Source organism: Pezoporus wallicus, unplaced genomic scaffold (genome assembly GCF_028554395.1).
Source record: "Pezoporus wallicus isolate ANWC-B61680 ecotype Strahan unplaced genomic scaffold, APGP_CSIRO_Pwel_v1 contig_3488, whole genome shotgun sequence".
In the NCBI taxonomy this organism is placed as follows: domain Eukaryota; kingdom Metazoa; phylum Chordata; class Aves; order Psittaciformes; family Psittacidae; genus Pezoporus; species Pezoporus wallicus.
This window is the reverse complement of record NW_026635397.1, coordinates 1,397,413-1,406,668: the sequence shown is the minus strand read 5'-3', so window position 1 is coordinate 1,406,668 and position 9,256 is coordinate 1,397,413. Positions and strand designations below refer to the sequence as shown.

The window sequence follows — 9,256 nt, the reverse complement described above, 5'->3', positions numbered from 1 at the left end:
TTCCCGCAAGAGAGAGCCAGGTTTACTTCAACATGGACCAAATTACTTGAGTTTCCACAGCCTCATTCTCAGCAGTGATTGTTTCACTCTGAGCTGGTGTTTGTCCAGAAGAACACAGTCCAAGGCAAAAACCTCGGCTGGAAAACTCCAATCCAAACAGGCAAAAGCATGCACAACTGAGAAGGGCACCTACCGTAAGGAGGAGCAAGGAATTCCTATATAAGCACTGCTATATCACACACTTGCAAAGCATAGCTTAAAAACCCCCCAGTTTTCACATAAACAGATGCTCTGACAAAAGCCCTGTGCAAAATGTTTCCTTTGCCAAGAGAGTAAAAGGAAACCCATTTTAGCTGAAGAATCAGCTTTTAAAGGCATAGTAAATGAGGTATAAAACTGAATTCAGAGCATTTCCACTACTTTCTCGTCTTTCCAGCATCCTCTGGGCTGGACTCTCACTGACAATCCCTCTTCCACAGCCAGCTGGGGAACTGCCCCAGGAAGTGGAAGCACACAATAAATACATAAATTAATAGAAGCAGTTGAAAACAAAGAAATCACGAAGTTTTTAAAGCTGATTTCTCCATGCTGGGTACTCCTTGAGCTAACCAGATGCTGCCAAATGCCTGGCACTAGAGAAAAACCTATCATTTTACCCCATGATATATTACTAACACATATTAGACTTTGCACAGAAACACCAGGCTGCTGTTGCAGGGGAGGGGGAAGAGGGGGAAGTAAGTGCACTGCACCATAGAACAGAAGAGACTTCAGATAGCTGTGGTATTATCTCAGGAGTTTCAGTCTGTCAGATGGGGATTGGAGGGGGAATTGCCTGGGGAATGCACTTCCAGGGACACTTTCTACCAGGAGAAGAGTCCCCCACATCTTTGTAAGCAACTGATTAATGGAGTAGGGATGGGAAGCCCCTATTTGAGCAGAGATCATCTCCCATGGGCTTTCAGGCAGAGGCACATCAGATTTGGACTCTACCAGATCCCAGGCTGCTGCCAATAACAGGCACGTAACTCTTGCAACATGTCACAGTGTTTGATAGCAAGGGGACCACGATGCATGTCTTTTATCATCTGGCTCTACGTGATACACTGATACCACTGGAAAAGCCAGCACTGAATTACCTGGGGAACAGCAGATATGCTTTTAGCCTGAAGGATGGCCTGTCTGGTCTTTCCCAAATCTATCAGCTAACCTAACAGGAGATACTACTTCCTATGAACGTCACCTCGTCATGGGAGCGCCGCAGGCAGCAAGACTGTCAGTGCATAAGGGAGGGAGCTGGCTGGAAGCACACACTGCTCTTGCTCCTGCGGTGGTACAGCTACAGAACAGCTTTTACAAAGCATCAGCACTTGCACATGGTTGTGAAGGGGCCCAGAGAAACGACTCTCAACAGGCAGGGATCTGCAATGAGAAGGGAATGGACAAGTAGAGAACTTGGTGCTCACTTCCAGCCCTGCTGTTGGGATTTCAGGTGCCAGATCCTGCAGAGCTGTGGCTGCAGCACCAGAGATAGGGCAGTGTCCTGCTCCTGGCTGCAAGGCAGAGATAAGGCCCCTGGGACCGATGGAAATGCAGGGCACAACTAAGCCCAGGGTCTGCAGGAGGAGTGAAGAAGAGCACATAAGGCAGAGGAAGAGCACAGTCAAATCAGTCGAGCAAAGCACCTCAGGGAAGTTTCATCTATGCACAAATACAGGGCTGCTTACCAAGCAGATGCTACAGCTGAAAATGAAGTGATTTTGCACTTTGCACCAATGTGGGCTGCTTGGTTCTCCCAAACCAACTCTCATCTTCACCCCTGGCAACTGAACAAGAGCAACCAAACAGAGAGGTTGTGCACTATGAAAAAGCTTGAACAAGACCTCAGCTGACTCAAAACCAGAACTGAACCTGTTTCTGGTTAAGATGGAGCCTTAACTTACATCATAGAGAAGCAAAGGGCAAAAAACCCTCCTTACCTGTGAAGCACAGCTCCTGGAAACAGTCAGCACCTTTGCTCTGCCCCCACCAGTTGTCTCCAGCCACCTTCTCCTACAAGGCCTGGGAGGACGGGTTACCTCAGAGCCTTGTTTTGAACCCATCTCCTGTGCTGTCTGCCTCCAATGTGTAACTTCAGCCATCGCTGGAAGGGGGAAAGGTGAGAGCCCAAGCAGTATTTCTGGTGCTGGATGTTGCCATGTTCTCCATCCCCAGGACTGGCTCCATATGGCTTGTCAGCCACAAGAACAGGAGCACCAGCTGTAACTTAGAAGTGGGCATCCCTTGACAGAGATGATGAGCCATTGACATAAGGGACCTCCCATTATGTGCTGGAATAACATTCAACACATGGACGCAGATCAGAAGATGCACGGCCAAAGAGAAAACCCCGTCAAGCCAGAGCTGCTTCCCAGCCAGTGCTAAATCATCACCAAAACTCGACTCAATCCTAAGCATTTGTTTCCTTTTATATTCTGCGTGACAACAATGCACCTTTGGGGCTAAACCATCTCCAAAGGCATCCTTGCGTGCATATGCTTTCCTTGCATTCAATGCAGACAGCTCAAATGGGAAACAGCCTTCCTTTCCCCCAGACACTTCCCAGGTCCAACACACACGGCAGGCGACAAGCTGCTGGTCGTGCAGAGGAGGGAGCAAGCAAGAAGCCTCATATGAAGAAATCCAGGCCAAACAGTGTCTGGGACTTTCTCACTGCATAAAAGAGGTCACCATTAAGAGCAATGGCAAACCATGGGAAGAAGGCTACGTGTACAGAAGCACTCACACACCTGTGCAAGTAAATCCCATTTACTTCCACTGAACTACCTGGACAAGACTTTCCAGCCACCTAAAGCAGTATAACCCATGATGCTGATGGACAGTGGAAGTTTATTCCTGGAGATGCTCTTAACCCTTATAAAAACAGCAGCCAGGGTGGAATCCAGTTTGAGGAATGGGATTCAGCTCTACAAGAGCAAATCCCCTTAGCACAGTGTGAGACTTCTGCCAGCACACAACTTCAGAGGAGACGCAGACCTGGACCTGTCTGGGGTCTGGTTTTTGTTCTTTATTAACCATTTTCATGGGCCTCTTCACTTGTGGATTCCAACCTGACTGGAAGCAGCGGAGGCTGGAAACCTCACAAAGCTTTCCAAGCGTGAAACCTGCTCCCTGGAGCAGCCTGGATGCCCTTCAGGTTTGCATCCAGGCTTCCAGGGGCTGAGCCAAATAGTCACCCCTCTCAGATGCTCAGGATGTTCCCCTGTCAGAGTTCTCAACCTGGAATACAGGCTGGAAAACAGGATCGGGAGATCACCCGGTGCAAAGGACTGATGGGAATCACAGGCACAGACAAGGTGGTGCCCAGAGAACAGCTCATTGCAGCCAGCAGTGCTTTTCCCACTAAACCCCCATTTTCCACCCTTTCCTAGGGATCTCCCTGGCTCCACCGCTCTCATCCCATAATTAGGTTGGGCACACAATGCCTCGCGCTCACCTCCACACACAGACACAACTCTCAGGCAAGGTTTAAAAGCCTCAAGCAATGCCAAACTCAAACGTGGCAGGGACATGCAAAGCAAAGCTGCCTCTCAGCCAAGAGAGCTGGAGCGTGCATGGGGAAGAGTTTCCCTCTCTTTCTTTCTGCTGCTTTATTCTCCAGACTCACAATGAGGGCTGTTCTCTCCTGAAAGGGGGAATCCAGCACACCCCAGCTTTGTATTGATTCACTGCAAAGCAAAGGCACAGATCCTCCTCCATTAAAGCAGCCACCTCCGGCCTATGATGAACTGACGGAGCTGAACCAAGGGGAAGCAGTGGCTGGTGGCTCTCAGAGGCTTGAGAATCAGCGTTTCCAACTGACTGCCTCCCTCACCCCTCTGAGCCCCCCAGCCATCGCCACCTCATTCACCAGCCCAGGTGGGATGGGAAGTGGGAAGAAAAACTCTCCCTCCATCACCACTCTCCTTTACAGAGCTGCCATCCACCTCCCACCAAAGCAGCATTGAAACCCAAGCCAGCCATTGGAACTGTTAACTGGGTTGAGACAAAAGCTCTGGACCACATCCTCAAGGGCTCAGCATCCTCCATGCAGCACTGAATTCCCATACGTTTCATCCTGCATTGCTTTCAGAGTGAGGCCATGGAGAAAAGGAGAGGCAGGAAGGAGCATGGCCGTGCTGCAGAGGGCTCACAGGCTGCTCTGTGAGGCCATGTTCTGCATCCAGGTGGTGTGGTCTCAGATCTATTACCAGACCTTGAGGAAAGGAAGCAAAAATGATTACAATGACCCCCAGAGGGGGTTGATACCGCTGTCACAGACAGTCTTGAGCTGGGCAAATCCACTGTGTCCCTGGTCATTGCTCAGGACATGGAGTGACAGCCAGTTTGCAATAGGGCACTGGAGGAAGGGAGATGCCAGCTCCCTGGTCAGAAGACAGAGATCCGACTTTCCTTCCTTCTCATACCTGCTCTTTGGAGACAGCATCCCACATACCTATACCAAAGCAGAGCCTGTTGGGGACAGCCCAGGGGATGCCATAGTCCCAGTCTATGGGACTGGGACCATGAACACCAATGCTGGGATCAGCTGGGCTCCCCCACCTTATCCACCTTCAGCAGGGCATTGCCTTCCAGCTGTGTTTGCACTGCCCAGCTCAATGGCTTCACTCTCCTGGACTCCTGCAACACAAGCCATAAATAATGAGGATCTTCAAGTGTTGTGTGCCCATTGAACTGAGACCCACAGAGCTGATGGGAGCAGATCCTCACGAGCTGGCGGTGATAGGGCTGTAACCTTGAGAGGGGTACCTTCATCAGGGCCTGTAGCAACAGGATAAGGGGCTTGGAAAAGGATGAGCTTTAAGGTCCCTTCAACACAAAACATTCCATGATTCTATGAGACGCAAACAGACCCACCCTAATGCACGACGACTGTGACTTTGGCTTATTGTGCATCCTGATTCCCTGCTGCCGAAGCCATAAATGTGCCTGTAGGTGGCCCAGAAACACTGACTTATTAAAAAGAGGAAGAAGGAGGAGGGGGAGGAGGGAATGAATGCAGCTCTGTCAGGCTTCTACAGAATTGTTACGTTTTGGTGCTTGTTTTCCAAAGATTAATGTTTTTCTGCATGTGTCATTCTCTTTTCATGCATTTTTGAGACCCTGGAGCTTAGAAACTCAAACCCCTGTCAGTCACATCAACCCCCCTGCACAAAACATAGCTGCCACTGGAGTGGGTTAAATAAACCACAACAAACCAACACCAAACAGAATGCACTTTTCCATCAAGCTGTGACTGGGTCACTCTGCTCAATGCGAGCGAGACAATGCTCAGAGAAAGCAAGAAACAGATGAGAGTTTTCATACTCATGGCTGGAACTAAATGGATTAAGGTCATTTCCTCGGTAGGTTTGAAACCTTCTGCAACAATTTTATGCAAAGAAAAGGAAAAGTGTCCATTCCTTCCCAAAAAATAAGGGAAAAGTCACTGCTGCAAAAACATTAAATCTGCTTGGGTAACTCAGAATGTATGTTGGCAAGGCAACCCATCTCAGCTTGAACAGTAAACCTGCTATGTCAGAGGCTCTGCAACATATGAAAGAGGCTTGGGTTTCAATATATCATGCCGAATTTACTTCTTTTCAGCCTTTCATGGCAAAGCATTTGATGTCTGTCCTTTCACTGCTGCAATCGATAGGGTGACCTTACTTAAAAGTTGCCCGACCTTTGCTGTTGTCAGTATTGTTCTGCTAAAATGTAATCTAACTCTTTTTCTTTAGTCTGGAAATAGCACTGTACAGACAGCAAACATGACGAGGGCTTGGTGTTCCCCCCAACAAAACCTAGAGGCAAAAACATCCATCATCAGAGCTGGCTTAGAACCAGGTGATGTCAAGAAGGCTACAACGCGCAGCAGCCCAGGCCCTCTGCTGAACTGGCCCTGTTGAGTTGCACTGATTTCATACTTCACACTGGCACCAGGCCCACCGGCATGTGCAGAGGGTCTGGTTGGTTTCCCAGCACTTTCATAGCATCCCAGACTGGGTTGGCTTAAAGTGACCTTAAAGCTCATCCAGTTCCAATCCCCTACCACGGGCAGGGACACCTTCCACTAGAGCAGGGTGCTCCAAGCCCCTGTGTCCGACCTGGCCTTGAACACTGCCAGGGATGGGGCAGCCACAGCTTCTCTGGGCACCCTGTGCCAGCGCCTCAGCACCCTCACAGGAAGAGCTTCTGCCTAAGAGCTCATCTCAGTCTCCCCTGTTCTGGCAGGTTAAAGACAGTGCTGAAGAGCACCCAACTCACTATTTTAGCCATAGGATTGGGTGGTATCCCTGGACTCACAGCATCACTGGACATTGCTATCTCTTTGGTACTATGAAGCTGTAACATTTCCAGGCTAGAGCTTTAGCTTAGACCTTGCAAGTATTCCACATAAACCCAGGAAACCAAACAGATCAAGAATTACATGAAAAAGATGTGGATTGTTTTCAAGCAGCAACTACCAAAATGGAAGGAGACAGATTTGTCTCATGACAGTAGGTGTCAGAAGAGTCAGGCACACGCTATAGGGTTACAGCTGGATTATCCATCACAGGATATTTATGAGCCTGGCTTGAACCATATGATAACCCTGTAATGCAACTCACTGTTATTATGTGTTCTGTTGCTGTTATGGCTGTGTTTGTTTGCATTAGTGATGCTGATGCGCACGTCTGCACTCACACCCATACATTTGCACAGGATTATGGCTACAATTCCTGATCCTACTTATAGAAAGCCCTGTAAATCCCAGATAGCTCCCTTTAAATCCGCAGCATTATCCTACTGCAAATCAGGGCAGATTCTGGCTCAGATGCTCTTCACTACACTCCGTTATGGAGCAGGGAGGCTAAAAGCAATAACCTGGACTCGGTACACACCAGTTCCCCCCAAACCCCATCGCACTTCATCGTGCACTGCTCAGCCCCATACCTCATCATGGGGGCTGAGCCCCACTTGTCGAAGTACCAGCTGAACTCTTCTGATGAAGAAACTCTCTGAAGCAGTTTAAGAGCTGGCTTTGACAGCGCAGCCATGGCCACGTGCTTAAATATTGCTCACAGCTGAGTTATTTCTTGCTTCTTTGGAACTTGAAATGACTTTTCTGCTCAGTGAACTCATGAAAGGGTAGTATCTAAAGTCAGCAGCACTGAAACGATGGATTAAGAAGCAGGCCAGTTAGGCGTTCCCTACAATACATTATGTAGATGGTTGCCAGAGGAACTGATTTAAAGTCACTGTGCTACACCTCAATGTCGTTTATGGCTCATAAAAGGAACTCTGTCTTTAAGTAACAGTAAAGCAGGACTATGCTTTCTATATATAAGAAATAAAATCAAATCCTTTCTCCCCGAGCAGATGTATTTGTATTTGCTCAGTGCCTGCCCCTGAGCTATGTAGAGTCTGACAGCCCTGGGATGCTTTCAGCCATAATACACAAAGGTTAAGCACAAGGACTTGCTAGAGCATGCATTATGTTTGATTTTTACTGATCTTAACATAGTAAATTTAACCCCACTGTGAAGGCAAGACCTGTCCCCCCTCCACATGCACCTGCAGTTGTCAGAGGAACAATGGAGATCTCTGGGTACAGCCAGCCACAGGACCCATCAGTCCTGCCCCAAAGCCACAGCCCTGCAGCAGCAAGAAGCAGAGACTCTTCATCTCCAGGGTTGGGACATTTGGCCAGGCAAGGTGGCAGCAGCCACCTCATCACATCAGTCACTGCAAGTCACAGTCACACCCACACCCACCTGAAGATGTGTTTTCACTCTCCTGTTATCTGCTGATAAATTCCCTCAGCTCAGACCCCAAGGCATCCAAATCCACTTCTCTGGTCTCTGCCCATTTACACACTTCTCATAGAGTCACCTCGGGGCCACTCACCTCCACACAAGGAGTGCTGAATCCCAGGGAAGGCCTCGTGCAACCCCTCCCAAGCCCCAGTGCTGGTTCTGCTTACTCCAACCTTCAAACCAGGTACAGCATCCCATGAATACAGCTCTCTGCCTGAGACACAACCTGAAATGATACAGTTACACTGCTATAAACTGAGCAACACCCTGCAGGCACACAGGAGTGGGATAAAGAGCTGTACCCAGCACCTTCAGTGAGGATACACATAAGGGTGCTTTGGCATGTAAAGCAATGCCCAGCTAAATCAGGAACATTGATTTCTCAGGATTAACACACCATCTCCAGTGTTAACTATCAGCACGAGGGAGCACTTTTCTTTCCTTGCAGTTGAGCAGTACCTTAAGAAAGGCTTACGGGAAGCTCAAAATCCCCTTCTCCTCGAAGCAGTGGCACAAAAGGCTATAGCTATGTAGCTATGTGGTGACAGTTACGCTGGCAGCCTTCTTTGCAACTGGCTCCTCTGTTTGGGTGTGGACCAGTGATATTTTAGAAGCGCAAGGACAGGACGGTAGACTTTGCAGTGTTGCCAAATGTCTCTATAGCATCACCTCCGAGGTGAGAAATGCTGCATGGAGAAAGAAACAAAATACAGTCATTACAAAACTGTTTAGCTCTTCGGATCTCGGGGGGATGCGGCTGTGCTTTGATTTAACAGGAATTTAAGCACAGCCTTCACAGCAATGCAGTTAGCACGGTGTTAGAGTTGCAAAACACACACCAGCAACAGCAAGTCAGTGGTGGCTGTGAGACACCAATGCTTTAACATCAGTTACCTTGTCCTGAGATGAGGATGACCACGATTCAAGTGTTTGGTGGCTTAAAGATCTCCTTTGTGCCTCCGGCAGCAGCTGAATTTGGCCCCACACTTTGACAGTATGGTGCTGCAAATTCAATGCAAATTATAACAAAGAGAGGAAGAGATAAAAAGGGATTTAATGCTGTCAGGACTGCTAACCCCAAATTCCATCACAAGCAAAACCCACAGAACCTGGATTAGTCCAAACATCCACTCCATCTGCATACTTGCATATTTTCCTTCCACGTGTTTATCTCTAAGCTACAAGCACAGCCTTTCATCACTCCCAACAGCTTTCACCTTATAAATCCATCACCTTCCGCAACAGCGCAGCTGCTCCTCCCACCCCTTCCCCTCTCCGCACGCACCAGTGCTGCCTCACATTCCTCCTTCAAGGGCTCCTGCCCACTGTCAACAAACACGAGGAGAGCATAGCCTGACCTGTTTGCTCCTGCACCAGACAAAGGAGAGGAGGTGGCCTGGGGATTTTGACAGAAAGGA

General features: G+C 48.7%; 1 long non-coding RNA gene across 1 annotated transcript; it reads right to left on the bottom strand.

Moving 5' to 3' along the window:
• Positions 1 to 7,681: 7,681 nt before the first annotated feature.
• On the bottom strand, positions 7,682 to 8,790 carry LOC130606347 (uncharacterized). Its single transcript, XR_008973957.1, has 3 exons — positions 8,733 to 8,790; positions 8,298 to 8,524; positions 7,682 to 8,064 (listed from the first exon to the last, which is right to left on the bottom strand). It is a non-coding gene; the product is annotated as an uncharacterized LOC130606347 (long non-coding RNA).
• Positions 8,791 to 9,256: the final 466 nt, after the last annotated feature.